This window comes from Brienomyrus brachyistius, chromosome 22 (genome assembly GCF_023856365.1).
Source record: "Brienomyrus brachyistius isolate T26 chromosome 22, BBRACH_0.4, whole genome shotgun sequence".
Taxonomy (NCBI): domain Eukaryota; kingdom Metazoa; phylum Chordata; class Actinopteri; order Osteoglossiformes; family Mormyridae; genus Brienomyrus; species Brienomyrus brachyistius.
In genome coordinates, this window is record NC_064554.1 from 15,746,720 (window position 1) to 15,774,062 (window position 27,343).

General features: G+C 43.0%; 1 long non-coding RNA gene across 1 annotated transcript; it reads left to right on the forward strand.

Annotated features, from left to right (window-relative positions):
* The first annotated feature begins 1,502 nt into the window (after positions 1-1,502).
* On the forward strand, positions 1,503-25,723 carry LOC125717501 (uncharacterized). The gene is made up of 3 exons (XR_007384551.1): positions 1,503-1,628; positions 2,395-2,453; positions 23,117-25,723. It is a non-coding gene; the product is annotated as an uncharacterized LOC125717501 (long non-coding RNA).
* Positions 25,724-27,343: the final 1,620 nt, after the last annotated feature.

Genomic DNA, 27,343 nt, shown 5'->3' on the forward strand with positions numbered 1-27,343 from the left:
CGGGGTCTTCTGATAACATAGCAGCGGGGCTGACAGACCCTTCAAGCAATTATTTTGCTTTGTTTGTCACGGTGGTGAACAATCATTCGTTAATAAAGGCTGACGGAATGAGTCACACGTCTTAATAGCCATTTCCCTACAGATTGTCAGTTACCGGATACTTTGTTTTATAAGCATGTCCTGAGACAGATGACTAAAAAAAGGAATAAGTGGATTGAAGTATGAAATAAATGTGGCAATACCCCCCCCCCCCCCCATTTGTTCTTAAATCATGGCTGTACTGATGGCTGCAGTGACCACATTATACAATTAACAATAACAATAGCCCAGAGCCTCCAGCCTTTACCAAGCTAATCATTCTCACACCAAACATGCTTTATTTGCTAATTGAACTGGTCATGCATAAATTGGTCCCAATCACTATTAAATAAAATTCGCTTGAAGGTAATTAGTCCCATGACAGCAAAGCTGCCATCTGCAATTCCCTGCAAAATGCTTCACGGTCATCACATGCTACTATTACTGCGTGTGAATTTTGTGTCGAAATAGTTTACAAAGGCGGCAATTCCATATGTCGTCAACAAGGGGCGACACACCTTTTCTAGGGATCTGCCCCTAATGATGTTTCATACAGGATCTTTTAAGCTGACTCGTCCTGGGTAGGAGGGATTTGCGTAAAGGCTGTACGATACATGTGCAGTTTCACCCATTTTCCTGTGTAGGTGCATGGAGATCAGAACTGGGCTACTTACAATTTCGCTTGATTGGGGTATTAAGACAAATCTTCTCTGCCTATTTAGATTTCATGCCCTCAATTTAATTATGCATCGATCAGTTGTTAGACTGTGAAATTAGCACCCACACCACCTCACTTGTCTGACATGAAGGGCTCAATAGTAGTTCTCTTTCTCGCCACGTTACCTGACCCGAATCTTGCTCTCTCCTGGTGGTCACGACACACAGCAAAGATCTCCACAAACCCGTGAGGAGTGTCACTAATAAAAAAATGCGCGTCGCTAAATTGCCTTCTCTCCTTTCTCAGTCTGCTCTGTATTTTCTTTCTGCCATTGATAACACTATTTAATTTGCAGATGCCGTACGATGAACAAAAGGGTATTGTTGGCAGGAAAATGAAGAGAAAAACGAGAATAAAAATATAATTAATTACAGATAAGAATATTCTTTATCCTCTCCCCCCCCCCCCCCAGCTTTTGTGTCTACTCCTTTGGAAGATTTCCAGGCTCGTATCCTTAAACTTTCAGCAATGTCATCAAGTTTTAGTAACGGTTTGATTGCTTCAAGGCACAAGGAAGGAGACAGCTTTTAAAAAATCCCCATTACAGTCAAACATACAGCTTTCCTGAGTACTGTTACCATACGCCTAAAATTAAAAGGTAATGATGAAACCAAGTAAATCACATCAGCAACAAATGTCACGTCGCCGTGGCTCGAGGTTATTGGCGTTACCGCACGCGGCGTGACGCTCTGGGGCGCAGTTACCTCTCGCGGTCAGGAGAGCGCGCTGAATGAGCCGTTACGAGAAACGGCAGCAGTGGATGACGCATAGAGGGCGCTGTTTGCCAAATGATGAGCCGCGCCTATCAGGAATAATCAACCAGAGGCAAAGTGTAAGTCTGGGTTATTTCATTATGATTTTTTGTTTGTAAACTACACGAAATTATGGTCACAAGCACAATGTATCATTCTCTTCACCATTCCTTCCAGTATGTTACCACCCAAAGCCAATGTGTGGGTATTTTTCACAGCATCTGCAATGACTCTCGACCGTGATAACCGCTATCTCGTTATCCCGCCTTTTTCGAGAGAGAATTGGTGTGTAACACAGAAATAATAATAATAATAATAAAACATACCCACTTATTTTTGGTGACCGTTATTTAGAAATGAACACAGGCTGCTTGGATGGAGAAGCCAAAAACGGAAAAGAACGCTAATCTCATGTAAATGGGATGTAAATTTAACTTGATTAAAAATATGCCATGGGGGAATATCGGACTCCTTTGATTTACTTACACAGTTAATTTATCGGAGAGATCTGGGATATATGAAGGAACAATGGCGATTTCCAGGAAACATTAAACCTGAAAGCTGGATGCCGTTTTATTTATTTAACCGTATTGAAAAGGCTTTTACTTAGAGAATACACATCGAATACAAAGCTTGGTTAAAAACCTTGAAAGACACATATCAACAGCTGTTATGGAATTCGTGTAAAAGACAACTATGATTCACCATAATAACCCATTTGAATAATGAAGACATGATTACCCATAATTATAAATGTCAAAAAGATTGTGGAATGCAAAACACTTAAGGCTTCTTGTGTACAAATTCAACCAAAAAGACACACTTTTGATGTTGTTTTTTTTATAGAGATGCTTGAAGAGGCCAGGTTTTGATGTTATGCATATATAAACCAGGAGGTGGAACTGGTAGGCCTATTTATTATTATTATTATTATTATTATTATTATTTTAAAAGAAATGCTTTTCTCACAAGGGACTTTATCCCTGAACATCACTGTTCTTTCTCCCAGTTGTACAAATAACAATATGAAAATTGGGAAAAGGCAGCATTATTAAGAGTGGACTTTAAGGTCTAACAGCAGAAACATACATAATTAATCTCTACCAGCTGCAAATAACTAAATTGAGCATGAAGGGATGAAGCTTCAGTGCGGTAACTCTTCAAAATCTATCATTAATTGTGTTACTGCTAATAATCATATCACAATAGGAATAGCTAGGAATTCAGCAGAGGGTAATTAGTTTTACAACTATGCAGCTTTCATTCTAAATCTCATTATCTTGTTGATTGCCACACTCCATTCGCTAAGGAGACTAAATTAGATATTTGAATCTGGGGTAATTCGTCAGTTACACCCGATCTGTGTGTTGTCGCCCAGTGGATGTTGTCAGCTCCATTAGCTTCAGTGTGCGTGTCGGACTGACAGAGGTGGGATGGGTGTGTGTTTGTGTGTGTGTATCCTGTCCCCTGTGCTGTGGACACTGGCCTTGAAAGGTGGGCAGGTGCAAATCCCAGCTGAGTGGGCCTGTTTTTCTGCCTTTGAGTTAGACGCTTTATCCTGGGCACCTCTGCGAGAATCCTGATGAGTTCTCGCAGGCTTGATTGGCCACTGTGGGCACAGCAGCTCTGATGCGCAAATCAACAGTGAGGGTTGCTTTGCTCGCATGAATCATGAAGGGTTGCCATATTGTGTGCACTGACTCTTAAAATGAGCATGGCTTAGGGGTGCTTAAAAAGGCATGTAGCCATAAATCTGTTTGGGGCTAACCTTGGACAGAAATTTCAGAGAGAAAATACTGTTAAAAGGAAAGCTCTAGAAAAACAAACCTAATTAGGAAACATATAATGAAGATGAACCATATAATGCTGAGATAACTGTGTGCCTTACCTTTACTTTTTTTGCAGCAGGAAGCCAAATTCAGACAACCCATAAAGGGAACCTTTCTTTTTGCAGGGGAAGGCTACATGGTGGGGGTTTGGAAAAATAGTTGCCGCTGTGTGGTTTTCCTCTAACAATGCTAGCTTGGTGTCTTCATACATCTGTACATGCTGTGTTTCCCACCGTGGGGCCCATCTTCAAAATTTAGCTTGTTATCCGGGAATCGATGGACACACTGGCGCTTGAGAGGCACACAAATAGTTTCAAAATTTCATTATCTCTTGCTGTTAAATTGTGACTGCACGGTACAGTGTTTGTATAGCACTGATTAAACAGGAATGTTCTCCTGCCTCTGTCTCATCCTGGTTTTTGGTCACATGACTTGACTGGGGGCCATACTGTGTGAGTTGTTTATGGGAAGGGGGCTGCACAATAATTAAGGTTCAAGCACCTGATAGTTAGCTATAATTCAGGAAAGGACAAAATGATAAATCAGCTATCGGCCATGATGCTGGCATGTATTATTCTTCCATTGGGAGGCCGAAGTAATATCACTCAGCTATCTTCTGCTGCCCTCAATATAACTCATTGTCATGGTCTCCTAGCCTCCTGTTGCATAACTCGGTTGGGGAGATTAACCTGGCCCATGTGATGCCTTTAACGCCCAGGAATTTAGATGACTGCCTTTCCCTCAAGCAGTCAATATTAATTTAATTTCTCTTTTATCTTCTCCTACATCATCTCCCTCTTCTCCCTCCTTGGTTGATTTCGATCGCTCTCCACAAGGCACGACAAGAATTGGATAGGGTGTGAAATCGATTGTGATGCCTTTTGCAGAGCAAGTGGCTGGTGAGAACAATCAGGTTAATAATTTAATATCAAACAATTAAGCCTGTATTTTCTCAGATATTATCACAATCTATCAAGTGTTTGACTAGAAAACCTAATCCACTTATTCTGTCTGTTTTTTGGTTAAGCTTTTTTTTTATGGGTATTACTGAAGACCAGACTGAACATTCCAAGGACCCCTTTGGTTGAAACTTTAGAGCAAAATTTTTCATTGACGGTATGCGCTGTCCCCCTGTTGTGTGCCGTCCATTTATTACCTTTTATTGCCTCTGAAACTTTCCCATCCATGGCTCCCTTCCCCCATCTGTAGCACTTTGTTCAGTGGGTTATGCCAGTCAGTCATTCCTGAGATGCAGAAGGTCTCTATTAAAGGGCATTGATCTGCAGGCACATGGGTTTACTGAGATCGGAATGGAAGTTTCTCTGTCTGTGATGGAGGTCCAGCTGACTGGTAGGCTGATTCATCCAGCAGCAAGGCGATGCATGCTGGGAGTTATGCGTTGTTATAGAATACCCAAGATATAGCCCCTAGGATGTGGGTCTTAGCATGTTGTGCTATCCCACTGTGTTCTTGTGGTCTTTGATGTAACCTTGGTGTTGTTTTGGATTTTGGGAGTTTTTTTTTTTAAAAAAAAAAACGAACTGGGATTTATTAGATGTCGGCCTGGGGTCACTCAAATTGACACAAGATACATGGAAAAAAGCCCAAGGGAAAATGAGACAGGGTGTTTTATCACACTTTGTTACTTTTTCACTGCAGGTATTGCACCATCGCTAGACTGCTACCACAGGGGAAGTTAAGACCTTTTTTGGGGGGAGGCAGTGTTGTGTCTCTTACTTGTTTCAGTCTATTTGGAGGATTGGGAATGAGAGTCAGATGTGTCAAGGTGCCCCCCCCACTTTGAAGAACCAACACTGTGCACAGTTTGTGTTGACCAGGCGGACACCAGTGCCACAAGGAGTCTGTGTTGGGATGAGAACCTCCTACCAGGTTTTGGGAATGGGGGGCAGGTCGCTGGTGGAAATGCCAATGATGAACCGGTTTGATGGCTCCCCGCTATTAGCATGTCACGGTCCTGTCAGAATCCTGCCCGCATAAGGGCCCGCACCCTCTGATCACATCCACCAACTGCTGGGAAGAGCATTGGGCCTGTTGGACTCCACGCTGGCTGACACTTTGAATAAAAAGAGCCGCATGGACAACTGTGAGAGGGAGGGAGCTAGGGAGCAATGGAGGGAGGGAAGGAGTTCAAAAGGTTGTCAGAGTTTATGATGCTTTTGTCTGAGTCTATTACGGCTCCTGCTTTAACCTGTCAGGCCATTAAAGCCCAGCCGAATTTGATCTGAGAGAGAGAGAGCGGGAGAGAGAAATGTGTCAAAAGCACGCATGTCAAAATCAAATTGATAGCAATTAGGAGAAGTGCTCATTCACGCTGCGAAAGGGAGCATTTACAGTAGAGCTGCAGCAGAAATTAACAAATTGCTATTTGTTTCACGGATTTTAATGTATGTATTTTACCGTTTAAGTGGAGCATGAAGGAGCGCACAGATACATCTGCCTTTCCTTTTAGTTACAAAGAATGTCACAGTATCATTAGCAAATTGAAAAGACTATTTATTTTTATGCTCTCTGACAAGTTCTGATGTATTTTTTGCTGCATGTTTATACGTATTTGTAATCTCAATTCATGAATTATTCATACATCTATTTGAATCTAGCACAATGCAGCAGGGACCGAAATTGGCTTTACCTGACAGTAATTTCACTGGGGAAAATTGCCACTTGGATAAGAAACAAATAAGAAAGTCACTTAAAGTAACAGTGTCAGAAATGAAATGGGGTTGTGAACAATGTGTAGGAGCTGAAATTGGATTTTGCAAAAGGGAAGCGCAATCAATAGTTTCCTAGTAAAGAGAGACCAAAGCACAGATAAATTAGTGGGTGAGACCAGGGCGCATATATACTACTGAGAGATAAGAGACATATTAGGGCCAATGGACACAATTAGAGGGGGAGATCAGTGCAAAAAAAACAACATTAGTGGGAGAGGCTGGGGTACAAATAACTTTAACAGGAGAGACCAACAGAAGGATTTTATTGGGCATAGATTTGTCAGTGACACAGATAAGATCAGAGGTCCATGAGTGGAATTGATGTGAAGAGTATTAAGCACAAATCTTTTCCTCTGTGGAGATTTCATTCCACTACAAGGCACTCTGCTTTAAAACAGAGACAAGCACCTTGTTTAAATATATCTCTGTATTTCTGAATGTTTAAAATCTTTGCGTTTTTAGGAATAATGCTGTAAGAACTAAATTATGGCCGTATCTTAGAAGCATCATTCATTCATTCATTTTTGATTCCTTACAATGAAATTTGAACTATGTGAAGTATGAAATACATTAGACCTTTGTCTGGATAGTTTGCTGACACATGGGTACATCAAAGGTGCCCTGTCAGGGGACTTCAGAAAGAAGAGGGAAAATGGCCACCGTTTTGTATATGGGCCTTTGGAGTAACGACCTTTACTTGACAAGCTTTCTGTTCTTCATAGACATCACTCTTTGTCGGGTGATGAGCATCAAGTGACATCAGAGTCTGTCAACTGCAACTCCCTCAGAAGCCTCTGTGGACACATACAGCATATGATAGAGCAGGGGGAAATTACAGCTACCTTGAGCTGTACAGTGACAATACAGACATAGGCTGTGGGGACACAGCTCCCATTGCATTCTCCAACTGGAGCAGCTGTGAATATGTCGGTCAGGCAGAAGTCTACAGAGTCCCTGGTGGTGTTTGGGTTCTATAAATTCTGCTGCCTTAGAGAGTCTGCAGCCGATGAAATGATGTTTTATTTGTCATTTGCCGAAGTACAGGTATATAGGAATGCATCCTTTCACATGTCACACGCACCGAGTACAAGTGAAGCTTGGGGTCTGAATACAGGATCAGGACTCGAACCAGGGACCATCCACTAAACGACACAGAGGTCAAACCCAGTGAGCCACACACTTAAGCTCACGCAAAAGCGGTGAACAAGCCACTTCCTTATCAGATTAAAGCATTTTCTAATCATCACATTCATATTCTATGGGCACTTCAGAGACGCCAGTGCAGACCAAACATTTTGCCGGCCTATACCTATTGGCCTTCCATGTAAATGCCTGGTATTCCAATCCAGCTTTGGACTCTGGGAGCAAATTCTGTGACATAGGGAGAACATAAAAACTGCACAAAGAGAACAGAGGTGTGAGACAGCAGCACTGCCAGCTGAGGCACTATGCTACGCTGTTTCAGGCTATGTAATGCCAGGATGAATTACAGATTCCCTTTATTACGTTTTCATTCAAAAGCCAAATAAAAAAACAGGTCAATAAATAAATCCAAAGGTTTGAGATCTCAGTCATCCTGACAATTTCCCCCGGTGAACACATCAGAAAGGAAGTTAATGGCCTTGGCACCGATTTCATAAGGATCGGGGAAAAAAGCAAGTCATTTAATAAAAAAGTCATTTAATATCATTAAGATGTATTTTATGATCTTATTACACTGCATGTCGGAGCAATCCTAGGAGACTTTGGCGGACAAATAGCTGTGAAAAAGCTGCAAACGAGAGGGAGGCTTCAGAAAGTCGGAACATCAAAACAGCTGAAAGCGAGAGTGAAATCGGCGCGTCTGTCTTAAGTCAAAGTCAATAACGGCCTGTGAGTATCACATAAATAAGCCGTAATTACTTCAGACGTCTGTCTGGTTCCCCAGCTTCTCTGGCAAAGTAGGCGCTAGTAAGAGCAGTTAATTTGGACTTAATGATAGCAGGTAGCACGACAGTTTAGGACATGGATGAGAAATCCAAAGTCCTTGGGGACACCCAGTTGTGGGGCTCACAAGAAGGGTATTTAGCTTGAATTACTCTAGCTAGGTAACTGGGTTAGATATTTTAGGCTGTTTTGGATAAAATTGTCAAATAACAATTCTCTTCTACAAGGTGAAACCATTGTCCCTACTAGCGGTGTAGGCACCAGTATTTCAATGGGTAGGCATGCATTCAAAACCACACACAAGACATAAAAAATACACATACACAGATATTAATGTTCTTGAAACTTTATGTAACTATTATGCATTCAAACATGTTCAGCAAACCTTGTTTACTGCCTCTGAGATGCGAGTCCTGAATGTCACAGTGTGACAACTCGTTGATGATGTGCAGTGTTATCGGTAGAAGACGACAATCATGAGGGATGGGGGAGGGGATTAAGAGATGCGATCTGACAAAGGAACCACGCTCATTGGGTAGATAACCCTGACTGCAAGTTTACGGCAAGTTTAACGTGTCATTCATATTCCATGTAGGCCTGCTGTTGCTCGACTGAATAATTAATTTATACTTTTACATTTTTGCAAAATATTGGATAGGCACGTGCCTACCTAAATTGACTGGCACAGCGCCACTGGTCCTTACAAGAACCTCAGTAGGATCCATGGTGATCTCTGGGTAGGGCTGCTGGTCTCTAGGCCCTGATTGAATCCTCCTGGCTATGTAAGAAAACCTGATTAATATGTAATCAATGATTAATATGTAATACAGAGGCGTGATTTTGTTGACATTGGAGCATTTGATTAGTATTTCTAACGCTAACTTTTGTTCCTGTGAAGAGTACAGTGGCTAAACGAAAAGGCAATACTGTTTTTTAGTCCTCCGCTTGGAAAACGGGGTGGAATGGGGGCAGCCTGTCAGGCTGCTGTCATGTTTTTTTTACCCGCTAAGTTATATGTGATTAGTTGAGTGATTCCCTCCTTTTTACCTACTTACCTGACACCGGTTGGGCCTCGCTGTACCGAGAAACGGCAAAAAGCAGCCGGGCAGCCCCTTCTTGTCATTCTTCGCACCCCTGTGGCCGTGCTACGTACTCTGATCACCCTCAGAGCTGACAGATCTTCCACTGGCTGGTAATCTAATTGGCGCCCAGGCCAGCTTCTCTAGTCTCAGTTTCTGCAAGGATGATTGGTTCCAGAACCTGTTTTCTGACATGTGGCCCTAGGTAGCATTTTGTTTGTTTTTTTTTTTTTTCCATTTATTCTTCTCTCAGATACTATTACCAACAACATTATCCTCGCCTGTAATTTGCATCCTCGTTTATACATCTGTGTGCGCGAGTGCGGGGAAATCCGTCCTTATGTTCTGCGCTGCGCTGCTGTTGCACTGGGGAATTGCACACGTGCCCTCACATACCGGCTCACGCGCCGACAACACGCTGCCACATGTCATTCCTGCTCCCCGTGTAACAAATCCCACCGATGGTGTGTACCGACTATGACAACAACAGTTGAGAATTGATCTGAGAGGAGGATTGGGGGGCTTGAGGCAGTGGGGGGCTTGTTGGTGGGTGTCTGTTTGAGTTTATGGCTTTAAAAGGATACCAAAAGAAAGACCAGGCTGAACAAGAGGACAGGGAGATACATGTTTACCAGTTTTGTGAAGTGGATTGTCTATGTTGCCTTTAGCCTAACTGCTCACGCACATACATATACAAACCGCTCCCAGCCGCTGGGTTCAGAAAACATGATGCCATGAGCTCAGTGTCAGGACATTAATATGTACTAATGCTTCAGTGAGGCTTTTATACAGGCTCTATAGGCTGTGCTGCATTCATTGATGTAGAGAACACATTAGTGCAGTTTCTTATCTGGAGTGATTTACCATTGGGTCTTTATGGCCTCTGGTTGTGTCGTGGCAGGCGTGTCTTTGTGTTAATTTATTTCAGCTACTTGTATCTCTTGAATATGCGTGTTTGTGGATTTGGGAGTAAGTTTGTTAAATTAGCATTGTACTGAGTTTTTGACCTGGAAATCTACATTTAATTATATCTCAATTTAAATCCCTAAATCAATACTCTACAATCCATTTCTGAATGAGTCTCGATGCAGACGTAAAGACAACCTAGGCTACACTGCCCAGTGTTGACATAATGTACACTACATTCAGTAACTTGATGTTTCTCACTTGGCATTGAGCAAGCCTCAGTCCGTCAAGATTAGATAAGACAAGATAAGATAAGATAAGATAAGATATTCCACGGAACATTCACAAGGTTTTGATAACAGAAACTTAGTACAAGATGAAAGGTTTAGGGTTTAACCATAAAAAAACAATGTAGATAAGATAAAGCAGCAGAAGATAAAAAATAATACAACAAAGAATAATTAGTATTATAATAGTGTGCAAAATTGTAATACATTGTACACAGGTACAGAAGACTGTTCAGTCATTTCTGTGGTCAGTTTCATAGTCATATATTTGCTGTCGTTTCATTGTAGTATCTTCATTGTACTTGCAGTCCTTGATTTTCTTGAATCATAGTTGTTTCATGGTCTTGTCTATGATCTTAGTAATTTAACAGCTTGATGTGGTTATCAGCAGCCAGGTGAAAGAGAATGTGTGTGTGTGTGTGTGGGGGGGGGGGTTATGCTTATATTACATTGTGGAAACAAATGTCCCCACAACGTGATAAAAGCCTGTTATTTTTATGTTTTGGTGACCTTTTTTTCAGCTAAGGGTAGGATTGGGTAGGGAGTAAAGTTGTCATTGTTGGGATTAGGGTTTTTCCCCATAGAAATATGTGGACAGTCCCCACAAATACATAAATTCAAAAGTGTGTGTGTATGTGTGTGAGATCCAGCTATTTTTTTTTCTGTGATGAAAAAAAATCCATTCGGTGAACCATGGTGTTAGGGAAACACTGTGTGGCAGTGTAAGGGTGACCTTGGGACAGGCCATGTGTTTAATGACACCAGGCTGGAGATTTCAGATGTGCAGAAAGGCTGCTGAGCTGCTCTACATTGGGTGGGGCTCCTCTTTTCCACTTAGCACCTCTGCAGCATCAGGACTCCACCAAATCTGCAGATTGGGAGATGAACCTCCATATGCTCACCCCCCTGCCCCCACACTGTGGAAGTTTCTGAAAATCGTTGTTGATGTAAGCTGTTCTCAGTCTCTGAAATGATGTAATTTAAAGTTAATCAGAATATAGTCTTGATATCCGTCTGCCCCCACAACATTTCCCTCCCTTGTTAATTGAAACTTTTATGGATCTTATGCTGCAGTTGCCAGCTGCCACATATCTAGTTGGAATTGTCGCCTATTTCAGAGTCTGGTCCTTGGGGAGCAAAAACGCAGACTGTCTGGGTGTCTCTCTGGACGAGTTGAAAAGACTGTTTTATGCAAAAACCGTGCCCTTAGCTCTGAAATCGGCATTGTGTGCCAATGCAGCAAGGAATAAACAATGAAGCTTGATGACCGTGGTAGATTTTAGCCAGTCCAGGGTTAGGACTATAGCCCTGAACTCAAATCCCCTGGCTGACCAAATAATGTCACCATTGGGACCTTGAACATTTGCTCCAGGGAGACTGTTGGACCCTCCAGGCTTTTCAATTGTACATCTCTCTGGACAAAAGTACCTGCAAAACATATGAAATGTAAATGTCAGCTGCACAGTCCTACATAATCCTGAAGGAAGAGCCTCCTTTGACATGGGGATTCCCACACAGCCATGTGCACGAAACATTGTCCAGCTTTTGGAATGGCAATGATGTGTGCGATCCATCTTTACGGCTCCCCCCAGGCACTTCAGCTCTGCGATCAGGCAGTGCTACATACCATTGCGTGTAGCTCCTATCAGATATTCAAGCACTTAAGGGGTTTGTGGGATTGAACCACCCACCATAGGCCGCTCCTGTATCGCCGTCAGGCTCATGGCTGCATTAGGCCCGCACTTGACGTATTTCTCTATTAGAAGGACAGATACCTTAACGAAGACAATCACGCCACAAACAACCACTTGCTACAAGACCTCCCTTCCGTTTAAGAAGACCAAGACATGGTGATTTACACACATCAGGCATGAGTAACACTCGTCATAAGATGCCACCATTCCAGACGCTTTTCCGGGTCGTTCCACCCAGGCGTGTTTACCTGCAGTCATTTAGCATAACGATCGATCCATTTCGGTTATTAAGCCTTTGAGTGGAATGAAAATCTGAAGCCTCTCCGAAGGCGTATTTCTCTTTGTTTCCAATTACCGTCATTTGCCATCTCTCTCCCTGGCAAAAATAAATAAATGGATAAAATAATGCGTTCAATCTGCAGAGCATAAAATCAGCTCATTTTCTTTCCCTTGCCCGATCGCTTTCGAACTTCCAGCCTCAAATGAAATGCGTTTTCATGGTGACTTCTGTCCACTTACAAGGGAAGGCCACAAAAACTGACCAGGATCATCAGCTTATGTAAGTATCCACCAGTGGGGGGCACTTCTCCTGGTTACAGTGGCTGGCTCCTCCCCCTTTCAAGGATCTGTTATGAACACTTCTGGCACTGTCCCCCACCCCCGTGTGATAAGTCCTGCTAAGGGTTCAATTTCCCTCCCTACCAGAGCTGATTCACCACGCTCATTCCACTTTCCAGTAAAGCGCTGCGCAGTTTTCACTGTATGGCTCATTGTTTGATCAAAAACATTATTATTGTCCCACCCACACATTTATTAAGCAGGTAGAAGAGCCTCTTTCTTTTGAAACGTGTGAGCGAATACAGTCATTCATTTCCCACATTTGTGGCTGGGGATTTTACCCTCACCTTGTGTAGAAGCCAGGCACCAGGGTAACGGTGCAGCCGGGATCCAGTTATTAGGGATGTTCTGTCTGCTGTGAAGATGTCTGTAGTGACAGGGATTGCAATGTTGCCTTTCAGCGCTGCCCAGTTAACTGAAGATGCCAGTGTCCTCTGCCCACGTTCTCTGAGCCACGATTTCCATGCATGTGCCCATGCTTTGGAGCATAGGAGGCTTGGAGATATGGCAGAAGATATTCAGAGCAGCCTACCAGGTGCCAATTGGTTGGCCAGGACAATAAACACCGTGATCCCAGCTCTGCCCCTTACTCTTTTCCAAATCGGGGCATAAAAAGGCATTTACGGGAGAAAAGAGAATGCATGAAGCTTATTTACTGAGTGCTTCCAAACACCTACACCATAAAGACAGGGCTGAGCTCTCTGCATGCGTGGGGAGTCAAGAGACGGCAGATAAAAGAAAAACCGAGAGGGAAAGAAAAAGCTGAAAAAAAATGGATCTGAATTAACGGCCAGGCTGTGGTGGCTTCATTTAGTGTCTGTTTTCGTATCGACTGATTTACTTGAATGGACTTTAATTGCTGTGAATTTTAAGTAGTTTTCCATGTTTAAAAACTGATGAATTGTACAATCAAACAGCTAACAATGCAAATCAATGGAGCAGAATGACAGCGGGTAATTTGACTAGCGTCTTCCTGGAAGGATGCCGGCGATGCCTCACGCATGCTTGTAGGATGCTGCTTTGGGGGGCTGCTCTTTCAACCCAGCTGTGTGTAACTCTTCCTATATTTAGGCTTGTTTGTGTTTAGACCTGTCTGCGTTTAGGTCTTCCTATGTTTAAGTCCTCCTCAACATTCTGGAGGAAGGAGGTCTTGTATGTTCTCCTGGTGTTGACATCAACCTGACTGAACCGAATAATAAAAGATCTGTCTGTGTTTGGACTCATGTAAGTCCTACAGCTCTTGAGTTTGGACGCCCAAATGTTCACCAGTGTTTGCATCTGGTTCTGCCCACATTGGATGCACCCGTGTTTGATGCTGTCTCTGTTTGGTCCCACGCGTGCTCAGGCCAACTGCGATCCCGTCCTCGAGGATTAAGCTCTGTGGCGGTGAGCATCTTGCTTGGTACCCAGGCTAATGCTTATGGCACTCTGCTTCTAAGCTTTCATTCCCATGCGCAGCTGGTTCCATGCAATTATAATGGAAACATGGAGAAGAAAAACACCAACAATTAAGAGAAAACATCCAATGGGAAAAGAGCAAATTAGACTGTGGTTTTGACTGCTGAAATACTTTCAGTCTCTTGAATGTATGCTATTTTAAAGACGATTTTACAATGTATTTTAATATAAATTTAATTCAGTAGGGTGTGCTATTTTAAAAACATTTATTATATGGCAGGTGTGTGGGACCTGGAAGACAGCCAGACACTGAAAAAATGAAATTTCTGAAGGCATTGTGCAACGTATGACTCCTTTTTACTTTCAGGTCTTTGTGAGGAAAGTACAAGAAATATGAGATTTAGTCAATGTCCAAAACAACCCATTCAGGCACAATGAGGTCTGCTTCTGAGCTCGAGGACCCTTTTGGCTCAATACCATTTTGATTTGGTGATTGATTTTTGGGTCAGCCTTAAACCTCAAGACACTCTCATCTGGGAACCCCTCAACTAGCTTTTCTGACCCTTGACCTACTTTGTCATTGGTCATCCTTTTGTCTCTTGGCAACACTGGATACCCTTGTATTTTATACTTGTTTAGATGAACCTTATGTTAAAGGTAGTTGATCTGAATAGCACTTCTTGTAGGTTTTTACAGTGTTTTATATTATTAAATAGTTCTGTAGCACTAATTTACACTTGTTGCTGGTTCCTCAGTGGCAACTCAACCTATTTGCACATATACTGTACCTACATACCTAAGCTGGCTTCTAACAGCTCTGTGTGTTTGTGATGTTTGCGGCTCGCCATATGTCACTTTGGACAAAAGTATAACCATAAATGTATCTTTTAGCATTAAACAAAATGGGTGAGTGATGTGGTGAATGACAGTTAGTGATCTGGTGATTGATGTGGTGGAGGCTGCTGTAGATGTAGCAGCGAAAATAGGGCCGGTCAAAAGCGAGTGGGGAATCCTGAGATGTGAGGATGCTGGAAGTGGCGAGACTATCTGCTGTTGAGTTTCTAAGCATGGAAACCTAGGAAGTTCCAGACCCTACATTTTGTCAGGGCAGACAAAGCCCCCTAATGCAGATGTTCTTTGACGGCTAGGGAGGAAAGTGCGGCTGTGCAATGCCGAATTTCCCCCACCTGTCCAAGCGTTGCATTGACCCGGCCTCGTCCTGGGGCAAAACAGGAGGACTGAATGACCTCCCTTCATCATGCCTGATGGCCCTTTTGGCAGAGAGTGGGCTTGAGTGTGAGTGGGGGCGAGGCTGGCAGCCCCAAGTGGAGCGGGCGGGCGAGAAGAGAGCTGGCACCGCTGACTGCAGGCCTCGGGCCTAATTGATGTGTGCGGGGAGATGTGAGGGAGTTTTTGGAGTGGATTACCTTTTACAATGATAAGTGAGAGCATTATACCGTCAGAGTAGGTGTAAGCGTGAGTGGGGGGGGCCAGAATCTTTGATTCCAGCTCCCGGAAAATATTTTCCTGTCATCTTGCTGGGTGTTTTTCCTATTGGGTCCCCTTCGGTATCACATTCCGTTTGTCTTTCATCCTTTTCCGGATTAAAATACCCATTGGGTCTCTCCCACTGCAGCTCCACAGCGCCTGTTTCCAGCTCCCATTGTGGATGAATGATAGTTTGTCTCCAAACGCGACTGCAGCAGACTTTTAATCGAAAAGTTTTGAGGAAGTCCTAGGAGAGAGCGAGTCTGTTGTACCTTTGATCAACGCACTACGTAATTCAGTTAATGTGTGTAAGGCAGTAAAGTGATACGGTGTAGGGTGATATGCAGAGGAAGTAATAAAACTTATTAATAAATGGCTGCTTTTTCTGGACCACTCAGTCTGCTAGCTGTAATGGCCTAATTTTTTTTGTTGACAAATATTCCAGTAAGCAGTGAAGGGCATCGGGGGACTCTTTCCACAGTAACAAAAAGCCTGCAGTTGTGCCAGTTGTGCCCAGGAAGGGAACTGGGGGGATGGGTAAAGTGTTATGACACAATGTTGTTTGGTGCCTGTTAAAGAAGTCTGATAAAAGATGGCCAGTGAAGTGTAGCTGAAGCTCCTCCTACTATGAGCCCAGCCCCACCCCTTCCAGTTATCAGAAACCTGATTTTGTGGGATGGGCTTCAGCTAGCCAGATTCAATTAATGAATATTTCTTCCAAGCTGGGCTACATCAGAGCCATCCGTCATTTCATATCACATCAGCTCCTCTGTGGAGAGCAATGAAGAGAAAGAAAATAGCAGCAAGGTGGACTTAATTTGAGTAAGATAAAGGTACTTCTCTGCCTTTGGCCAGGGGAGTTTTTGGAATATACAGCAGAACTTGGAGATAACAGGTAATGCAGATAGGATTCAGCTAATGTGTAACTTCAGCTTTCACCTCACGGGTAAGTGTAATTAAGCCTGAGGCTGATTTGGTATAAATGGGATCCTCCTCTGTATTAGTCCTAGCAAGAAATCCACTAGAGGGTCACTGACTGCACAGAAATTACTGTTGCTCACCATTTCAGCTTTGAGGACAGTTTAGCAATATGATGGCGAGCTCACCCAACAGGGATGTGCATCGAGGTGCAGGGGACTCCAGGGCTTGGCTGGTCTTGCATAGGGCGGGCAAGCTAGCAATAGGGGATTGGGTCCTTCTGGGAGCATGTGGCAATAGCCCCAACTTCAGTGATCTGCCAGGGACTGCCCTGGAAAGCTGGCAGAGAAAAGAAATGGTGACACGGGGGATCAAAGGACAAAAAGAAATGAGTAAAGTGCATCTGAAGGAAATGGAGAGAGAGAGAGAAACACACCTCACTTACCTTCAAAGACATCCTCTTTGTCAGAATCTGTAAAGGTCCTTGGTGGATAGAGAGAAGATTATATCCACCAATGGGAGAGTCTTGTTCAAGGCCTTTCCTTTGTTGTTTAGTAACCAATAGGAACATGCCACTCCTCAGCCAATCTCCTGGTGGGCTAGTGTTGAAACTCATTGCCACTTCTTTTATTCCCATCCTCTCTTTGTTTGGCTTCAAAGACCATCTTTATCTTCTGACAGATCACCCTGAACCAAGCTGATTTAACTGTTCTTTCGGGGCTTTGAATGATACTGGAATTATCAACCACAGAGGAAAGTTGACCTCTGGTGATGTTTGCCCTGGCACCGCGTTCTGTTCCAGAATGTTTTTGCAAGACTGGATTGCCCATATCCAACCTCATTCCTGTTCACTCTCATCCCCGCTATGCCAAGTAAAGTTGCTCAGCAGTGTTTCATATATAACCATTTGTGATTGTCTTTCATTTTTCTTCCATGTCAGAGGTTTACCAATTTTTGACTTTTTTAAGTATGGGAGTCCTCTTGATCTAAATGCTGAATTAATGTTTAATCTTGAGCTCGTTACTTCTACTGCAGCCCGTCGACCTTCTGTGTTAATGGACTCATGAACGGGGAGACTGCAATCTTCCTATCACAACCTAATAGGTATCGCCACAGTAATGCACCAGCATCAATCAGGAAATTCTTGTCCCCAGCTATTGGTGTGCTCTTTGTCACTTTATTGATTTTCTTTAATTAGTTTTTTACATTGCATGCAGGTGGAATCCCATAAACTTTGACCCAAATATGCATTTTAAGTATTGCACGACTTGTTGACATGTCCTTAAGAGAATTTGAAAGTTTTTCAAGACAAAAAAAAATATAGGAATGAGTAGAAAGTGACGTGTTTTGGTGGCAGGTGAAGGCTGAAGATTAAGAGTACTAAGTGCCCCCGGATAACAGCACACAATACCACAAAATTCAGAAATGCATGTAATATAGGGAAAACATCACAAAGACTTTTCAGTGAGTGCCATATTAATGGAACAATATACAATCATATTAGATATTAAATCACATGGGACCAGGGCGGGCGGCAGGGAGGGGTTATGGAGGGTTGCTCCACTTGGTGCCTCCTGAAGACAAGGTGCCCCTGGGTAAAAGTCCAAATGCCCATATTAGTTTAAATACTAGAACTCATGGCCATAGGTGGAAAATAACAGGAGAACATTTTAAAATGGATTTGAGAAAGCACTTCCGTACACAGCGTGTGGTTAGAGTATGGAATAGTTAGTGTAGTGCAAGCTAAAACCCTGGGTTCCTTTAAATCAGAGCTAAGATTTGAACAACTCTGAGCTATTAGTTCAGTTCTCCCCAAACAAGCTTGATGGGCCGAATGTTCTCTCGTTTGTAAATTTCTTATGTTCTTATATTCATCAGCGCAAAGGACAGATTAAGAAGAGATGAACATTTCAAACAAGATATAAGTAAAGCCCAACCAGCTATGATTCCTCAACTAAACACGACCATTGACTTTCTTTGGTGATTTCTGATCCAGGAACCCAGATCACAGGGGTCCCCCCTGAATGTTTTTAATGTTGCATTAAGAGGATGAAGTGGCAATATTGCATAAATTTATTCATTCCAGCTCTTCTGACTCCCTGCTCTACGGATCCCCAGGGGGTTGCAGACTCCGGGTTCATTTAATTTTCAGCTCCCAAACAAAAACCTTTTCGCTGCATCCCTGCTACTCTCTCAGGTAGAAGTTGGTTGGAGTTTTTTAAAAAAAAAAAAATCTGTTTTGCAAAATAAAGCAACAATTGTCCATGTGGTCCCTAGGCAAATTACAAATAGCAGCATAGTACATGAACCAAGGGTACCCTGGTTTTGGCTAAGCATTTTTTTTAAAACTCAGTTGCTTGGCAACAATAACTCTGTCAACTACGTTTTCTGATTGCCTGGGCTTTGCGAAATATCAGGTAGTCATTTTGTCTGGTGGTTTCATGCGTTATTTTGTGTCCGGCCCGTCAGTGGGGCTTTTAGAATGGCATATTTACAGTGCTTTAACAACTTGTCCATTGAAAGCTGTTCCCTATGCTATGGAGCATCAGAACATCAGTGCATTTATTCGGTGGAGTCAGAAGGCCAGCGGTAAACATGTCATTATATCTTTTAAATGCATTTAGAATGAGGGCCATGAACTCTGAGTCGTTTAATCTTTATACGCAGAGCCAAACAGAAATGCTAATCACAACATGCTTGTAGCTATTGTTTTAGGAACCCTGGGCTTTGTCAAACCCTTGATTCTCCTTTCTCGTGGCAGAAGCACTGGGGTAATTTTTTTCAGTTTTTTTTTTTTTTTTGGGGCTCAATTTTCCCACCTTTCAGCACTAGTGGTTGTGAGAGCCAACGTGGAAAAAGATGTAGTAATAGTAACATAGTGTAATGCAGTTGTAATGGAGTGTAATCTTGTGCACCACATACCGTACTGTGCAAAAGTCTAAAGCAGTCAAAGAAAATGATGTTTAAATGATCATCATGTTGGTGTAAAAGGACGATATTTTGTCTGTCAAAGTGTGTCAGCGTAGCCATTTGAAAAATTCTCTTAAAGCCGTCTCCCAGGATTTTCAGCAACTGTCCAATACATCAATGTGTTTTTGACTTGAGAACCTCCCCAACTTATGTGGCTAATCAGTGCCACATTGAGTTATTTAACTAAGTAAGTTAACTTACTGAGCTATTGGAGAAATACATGGAATGACTGAGGTGGCCCTAAGGAGAGGTTTGGGAACCAAAACAGTGTTCATCTAGCTGTCCATCTATCTAGCATTTTGGATAAGAGAAGAATTTATTTGACTTAATGTGTTACATAGGTCATAATGTTAAATTGTGTATTTTTTTCTTAGCAAATATACACACTTTCTACCCAGATGAACCACCTGAAACAGTAGAAATGGTTTTGGAGGAATTTGACCAGAGGGTGAAGGAAAAGTGGCCAATGAATGCGCGGCATATACATCATATGGACAAACGTATTAGGACACACCTCTCAATCACTGAATTCAGGTGTTTCATTCAGACCCATTGCCACAGGTGTATCAAACCAAGCACCTAGTCATACAGTCCACTTTACAGACATTTGTGAAACACTGGATTGTTCTAAAGCGCTCAGTGAATTCAGGCTGCATCTGACATAGTATGGCACCTTTGCAGTAAGTCAGTTTGTGAAATTTCTTCCCTGCTAGATATTCCACAGTAAGTGGTATTATTGCAAAATGGAAGTGTTTAAGAACAACAGAAGCTCAGCCACAAGGTGACATGCCATACAAAGTAACAGAGTGGGGTCGTGAAGTACTGAGGTGCACAGTGCATAAAAGTCGCAATGCTCTTGTGACCCAATAACTGCTGAGTTCCAAACTTCCTCTGGCATTAACCCCAGTATAAAAACTGTGCGCCAGAAGTTTCACAGAATGGGCCTCCTTGGCTGTGCAGCTACATGCAAGCCTCTCATCACCAAGGACAATGCCAAGCATCAGATGGAGTGGTGTAAAGCACACCGCTACTGGACTCTGGAGCAGTGGAAATGTTTTCTGTGGAGTGCTCAATCACATTTCTCTGTCTGGCAGTCTGAGGGACGAGTCTGGGTTTGGCAGATGCCAGGAGAATGTTACCTGCCTGACTGAATCATGTCAACTATAAAGTTTTGTGAAGGAGGGATAATGGAATGGGGTTGTTTTTCAGGGGTTGGGCTAGGCCCATTAGTTCCTATGAAGGGAACTCTTAATGCTTCTGCATACCAAGACATTTTGGACAATTCTATGCTTCCAACTTTGTGGGAATGGTTTGGGGTAGACCCTTTTCTGTTCCAGTATGACTGTGCCCCAGTGCACAAAGCAAGGTCCATAAAGACATGGCTGGGTGAGTTTGGTGTGGAAGAACTTGACTGGCCTGCACAGAGCCCTGACCTCGACCCCAGCAAACATCTTTGGGATGAATTAGAATGGAGACTACGAGCCAGGCCTTCACATCTAACACCTCACAAATGCTCTTCTGGATGAATGGGCAAAAATTCCCACAGACACATTCCATAACTTGTGGTAATCCTTCCCAGAAAAGTGGCAGCTGTTATAGCTGCAAAGGGGGGACCAATTCCAAATTTATGCCTTTGGATGTCATAAAGGTTCCTGAAGGTGTAATGGCCAGGTGTCCCAGTACATTTGTCCATACTATATATATTCTTTAGGATAGGGCAGCTGGGAAAGCATCCCAGGAGGCCAGCTCATGAATCTGGCATAGAGAAGAAAGTAGGATCAGCCAGTCCCTGGAGCAACTGGGGTTAAGGTCCTTGCTCAAGGGCGCAATGGCGGCATCACTCTGCTGACCATGGGATTTGAACTGGCAACATTCCGAGTTCCGACCCACAGAGCCGCTCAACCCCACAGTTTAATTTTTGGTCAGAGCATAACTGCATCTAATGTTGTTCTATAGTTTTCAAGTCTTTATTCTAACACGTGGAGAATAGTACAAATAAACCATTCTATAGGTAGGTGTGTCTAAACTTTTCACTGGTACTGTATTTGCTCCAAGTAAGTCACTGGTCTGGGATCAGCTGTCTCCTTTCAAGGCTTTCTCATGGTTCCAGCTCAGCAAATACAATAATATCAGATGTTTCAGCTGAAAAAATCAGTGATGCAGAACCATCAGTGAGGGGCTGCTGTGCCTTCTGTGAACCCCAATGACTCGACCCTGATAAACAGATTATGTTTGACATTTTTTCCCTTGATGGCCAGAGAAATCAAAAACTACTGGGGTGGTAAGTGGGAAAAAGCAGTGGATTTTCTGTGTTCTGTGTTGCCAGAGTGTCTTTTTCCTCTGTATGAACACCTCCAGGGGAGTTGGAGCACCGTTGGGGTACGATGAGAAAGCCTGCGTGCAAATAGAAGGCCCTGAAGGTGCTTTGGTGTCACACTGGGCTTAGCTAAACATGCTAACTGGCCCACGGCTTCACGCGCTGGCGTTAGCACCTCACTAAGCTACACACACAGCTCCGGTCGCATCAGTATGCCACAAACAGGACAGAGTGATTTCTGTATTCATTTATTTATCATGAATCTGTGAGGCCTTATTGATGTGCTTTGGCATGACAGCAGAGGGAAGCGATCTGTGATCCCATTCAATAGTGCACAGGCCGACATCCTCCTTTCACTATGAAATTTTAATCAGCCTTGTCACTACTGGGAGTGACTGGCCAGGAAATGCGCATGTAAACTGCGAAAACCTGACCTGCTCTATCATTCATGCCTGTTTCCTAAACTCATACTGTAACCCCCTCCCCATATCCCCCCCCCCCCCCCCCCCCCCAAGTAGGGTACCTGTCGTAGGGGGTGATTGTCTTTCCTCGGTGAATTAATAGGAATGTGGAAGGCTACCCCTGTGGACAGCCAGAAACATAAAAAATCACAGGCACCTTAAACCCTTTATCCAGAAACTGAATCAAATGATGAGTGAGGGGGGGAAGGGAGAGTGGATGAGGAGGAGAAAAAGGTAATGAATAAAAGGGGGGGGAATCAAGCTTTCTGCACATGTTGGTGCACCTGCATCTACCATTAGATCTCCTAAAGGTGCCTGTGTAGGTGTTTCCTCCTGGAATCCCCATATGGATGTAATTCTGATACACATACAAAGGGCTCCCCTGCATCTCAGGATGAATCTTCCCTGCTCCGGAGATACAGCAACCTTTGATTTATTATTATCTGGCTTTGTTGTTGAAGTAATATTGAAACAACCTTTTGTGTGTGGGTCCACTTTTTGCTGCAAGGACCCAGGCCCCTCGCTGAATAATGCAGCGTCTGACGGAGCTGGTATTTCTCAGTGCCGTAAAGGCGGCTGGTGTTATCGGCCCCAGAAACAGATGTTAGTGCAAGGCCGCCTAGGGAGATGAACTTTGCTTTGACAACAAGACAATGAAGGTGAAGAGTTATGAGTATTCTCAGCAATGAGGAGCAAGCGAGGGAGAGAGAGAGAGAGAGAGAGAGAGAGAGAGACAGACAGGCAGCCCACACGCACATCCAGCCATGTTGTTCTATACCCATATGGAGAGATGGACGTGAAACGCTCTGTGACACAGCTGTGATTAAACAGGCCCATTGAAGGCCAAGCTTCTATTTATGGCTCTGCGTTCAAAGAGGAATTAAAATCTGCCCTGAAACAGGATTGATTTTTGGTTTTTGTTTTTGTTTTCTTTTCTGTTTTCAGATGCCTGAATGCCGAGACAAAAATGATGGGAAAACAGAAGCCGCACGACGAATATTTGTTACTCTGCTGGGGTTTGCATTCATGGGAGGGGCCACGTATGCAAAAGGAAGACATGAAATCTTATGGTCTGCCAGTTCAAGTAACTTTACAGAAGCACTGACATCAGCATCTGTCACTTTGTCTGCCATTATGTAACACCCCCCCGAAATCCCCTTCCAGCTCCCAGCCACTCTGATTCCATGGATTGTGTCATTGGCATTCCGTATTCTACCGTGTGCATGGACAGCAGTATGGTGCCAATCCCACTGCCCGCTTGAGCACACGCAGGCTGATTCAGAATCATTCTGTGTCTTAAATGGGTTCTTTTCATTCCGAGAATCACATCGAAGAACTGGAGACAGACACTGGTGTTAAACACTGCGGGAGCTTGCAATTAAATGAATTATTTAGGCTATGGACCATCTCCATTTTCAAGAATTAGTGTGCAGTATCAGTAAACCTTAAAGCACAGAATTACCAGCCTATTAGATCTCTGCTCGCATCACTACCCCTAACGTCTTTGGCTTATTATAATCTCTGCTTTTTGAGCTTGTAGGTTTGGCGCTGTCCCTTCTTGGCTAGCAGGCAAACACGAGACCCCTTTCCTTGAGGGAATTGCGTCTGTTGATCACATGCTTCTGCCTGTCCCTTCCGTGACCTCTGACCCCTCAGGGAGCGTTTAAATGAGAGGAGGGTGGCAGACTGGTCAGCCCTGGGGTTTTCTGTTTCTGCGTCTCATTTTGATGCTGGTTGAAAGCCAGGATTCTGGCCCCAGTTGATTGGCCCCCAGAGTGCCCCCTCCCCTGTCACTCACCGATTCCAAACATTTCATTGGCTAATGACAAGTTTGGCCCCTCCGTATGAATTGTGGCCACCCCTATGCCCCCATCTTAAAGATCTTAGGATTGCCCCTGCTGTGGCGCTCCCAGCCTGTGGCGAATGCTCATGTTCATGTTCACTGTTCATATTCAGGATCCGTACGCAGGGGTCTCTGGGCGGGCTGCTTATTAAAATGACATGACTGTTGCAGAGCGCCGGCGTTAAGGGATCATCACGTTGCCCTGGGGTTTATTGAGATAAGCGATGGGATCATCAAAGTGTGATTGTTCTTGGCTCTGCCAGGTGACTGCCCAGATTCGTTTGCAACGCGCTTTGTGCCTCATTTAAATTTTGATGCTCACTCCTACGAAAGGACTAACTCATCTGTGAATTGCATGTCCCAGTGGCCTCATTCCTCTATATTCATTTACAGTAGAACATACATTTCATATTTTTTGCACAATGTTATTGACACATTTCTAATATAAAATAATTAACTCAATGGATTTCACATCACTTTATCAATTCACTCAATCATGTCATTGTAGCTTTGAGCTATAGCAGAAGGCACAGTGTTTGCTCCAGAGTTTGCTCTTCTAACCTCATTCAAGTCACCAGAGAGTAATCTTCTGCTTATATGCTTAAGAAAGGAGCCTGATCTGAATTATACTACAAGACATCCTGGTGCATGGATGGGTGAAAAAAGCTGGTTTTTGTTAAAAGTCAGACTTGTCATGAGAAATGGAGTGGGAATAAAACAGAATTTAAACAGCATATAACTGGAAGGCAAACTAGAAATGAATGTTTTTAAAAAGCAGCTCTCCTAAAAGAACTGAACTTGAATGTTGAACCACAGTTTTTAAGAACTGATTTTTTAGACTGCAGCAAAGTCCATCAATCAAATTATATAACCATAAATTCAATAGGATTTTGAACCTTTCTTAGCCTATTCATTTGTTTGTTGTGAGACTCAGAAAATAGTCTGTGTTCTTCAAAATAGTCTTTGAAGGGTTATAGCATAAATATACAATGTCTTGGGAAATTATATGGAGAATCCAGTATAATTTAGAAAGAAAAATCCAAAAAAATTATTACATCATGTTCAGCAGTACCCACTGACAGTAATTATATGGTTTTAATAGGGAGATTAGTGTCACATCTGTGGACCTTTTCCTGATCCTTAAGAAATGCTGGTTTTGCTTTCATAATAATGCTCTTTACCTTGTGCTTTAAGAATAAAGCAGTGTTGCCATGTTCTGCAAAACACTGGGCAAGTGGATGCTGCAGCTGAGAGGAAGAGTTCAGATTCACTTTCTACTCTTTGTGCCATGCATTTTGTTTCTAAGCATCGCTGATGTATTGATGTCCAAAAGATTTGATGTCATGTGACATTCAGGCCTTAGCAGATTTTAACTACGTGATTTGGCTGATAGTCCAAGCTCGAGCTATTCTTTCAAGGTCTCGGCGCCAGCCCATCGAGTTGTAGCTGCATGTCTAACATCAGTTCAACCCCCCCAACAACAAGCCTCCGACCCAGCATCATGCAGAATCTACAATGAAACGGGGAAAGCAAAGAATAAACAGCCTTGGTCTCCTGCCTTGAAGCCCATAACAAGAGGCTCTGTACAGTATGTAGGGGCTCCATCTAAAAAAACACTGTGCTGGCCACAATTATTTAACGTCTTCAAACTGACAACCATGAGCAAGTGTTCTGTCATTGACTGTAAAATCCAGACCATGACCAATGAGTGCAGGTGCAAAGGGAATTAACAAGCAGTTTAACCCACAGAATGATTGTCCAGTAAAATATTCATATTTATAAATATTTATTAAACGCAGAAGTGTGGTTTTCTGCATTTATTTCTCGTGTGCCATCCGATCTTCACTCATACTGTAAGTACTGCCAGTGGTCCCTACCGCATCTTGGTGGAAGTCTCAAGTTTGCCCTCTGAATTTGAAGCTTATTCTCTGATGCCTGGACTATCAGAGGGTTTGAATGAGAGATGCACCTGATTTTAAACTCTCTTTCCCGAGCAACAGTCAACTCTTTAGAAAGTGAAGGATTCCTTTTTTTCGAGCAATGGTGTGTGGTTCTGCGAACAAGTATTGGGGTACTATGCTTGTGACTGGAAGCTCACCAGTTCAAATTTCAGGGCTGGCAGAGTGATTTTTCCCAGTAGAGGGAACAGCCAACCAAAAAGTTGGTTTTGATAACCGCTAATCAGCTAACTTCAAAGATGAATTCGATAACGCTAAACTGATGAACCACAAAAAAAAATAATAGGCGGAAGCTAACATTGTCATATTCTACATCCCTGTCCCTCTTTTTCTCTCCAACGTGACACACCTGTTGATGATTTGTATTGCCTCTTGTTTCAGCCCTCATGTGGATCACTACAGCTGTCCCTCATTTGCTCCCTCGCTAGTCCTGTATGAGTGCCTGTGCTCCTGAGTCCAGTCATTGATGCCACCCTAGTGTGTGCTCCAGTGTTTTCCCCTTTTGCTTGACCCCACACGGTCTACATTTGTTTGTCCTGTTTACGTTCCTTTATTAAACCACTCATTGTCTTGCCCTCACACCTGATCCTGCTTCTTTGGTATTTGAAACGTGACAACATTAACATTTTATTAATTGAATATATCTTTGTTTTGGTTTTGGGCTCTGAAACCCTTCAAAACATAGAAAAGAACTCTAAAATTCTAACATGTTTAACAATTTATCTCTGCAAGGCTGAGTCATTACCTGGGGATATTTAAGACTTAGCCAGCTTGGATTCTCTAGTTGCCAGAATAAATTTTCTTTCAATGATATTCCTTTTACGATATATAACCATTTTTTTGGAGGAGTCCTATTCTACGACTGACTCATGCTGACATTTTGCCCTCATTGGAGCCGCTTGGGGACTACAAACATGGCACCATTTACCCAGAACTAGGAAGGAGACTTTCAGCTCTTTATTGGTCTACAGCTCTGTCAATCAGAAACCGGGAAATCAAGGAAAACAACCAGGGGCTGAAGCAGGATTTCTTGCTTAGTCAGATAACTTGTCATATTTAAGGTAGTCTAGGCTAAATGTAAGTGAATGAAGATAAAGTCAATTTAAACTAAGGTCCCTGAAATCTGACAAGTTAAGTAAGCAAGAAATCCAGTTCTCTTAGTTCAGGGTACCCCAGTTTAAATGGACTTTATTTTCATTTACTTGCATTTAGCCCAGACTACCTTAAATATGAAAAGTTATTCACTAATCACGTCTTGTGTTTACACATAGTCAGCCAGCAGCGTGCTGAATAAACTGTTGGAAACACAGTCACAACAGGCTGGAACAAATATGTGTAATTTTAGGATTTACAAATGTTTTTGACCATTAT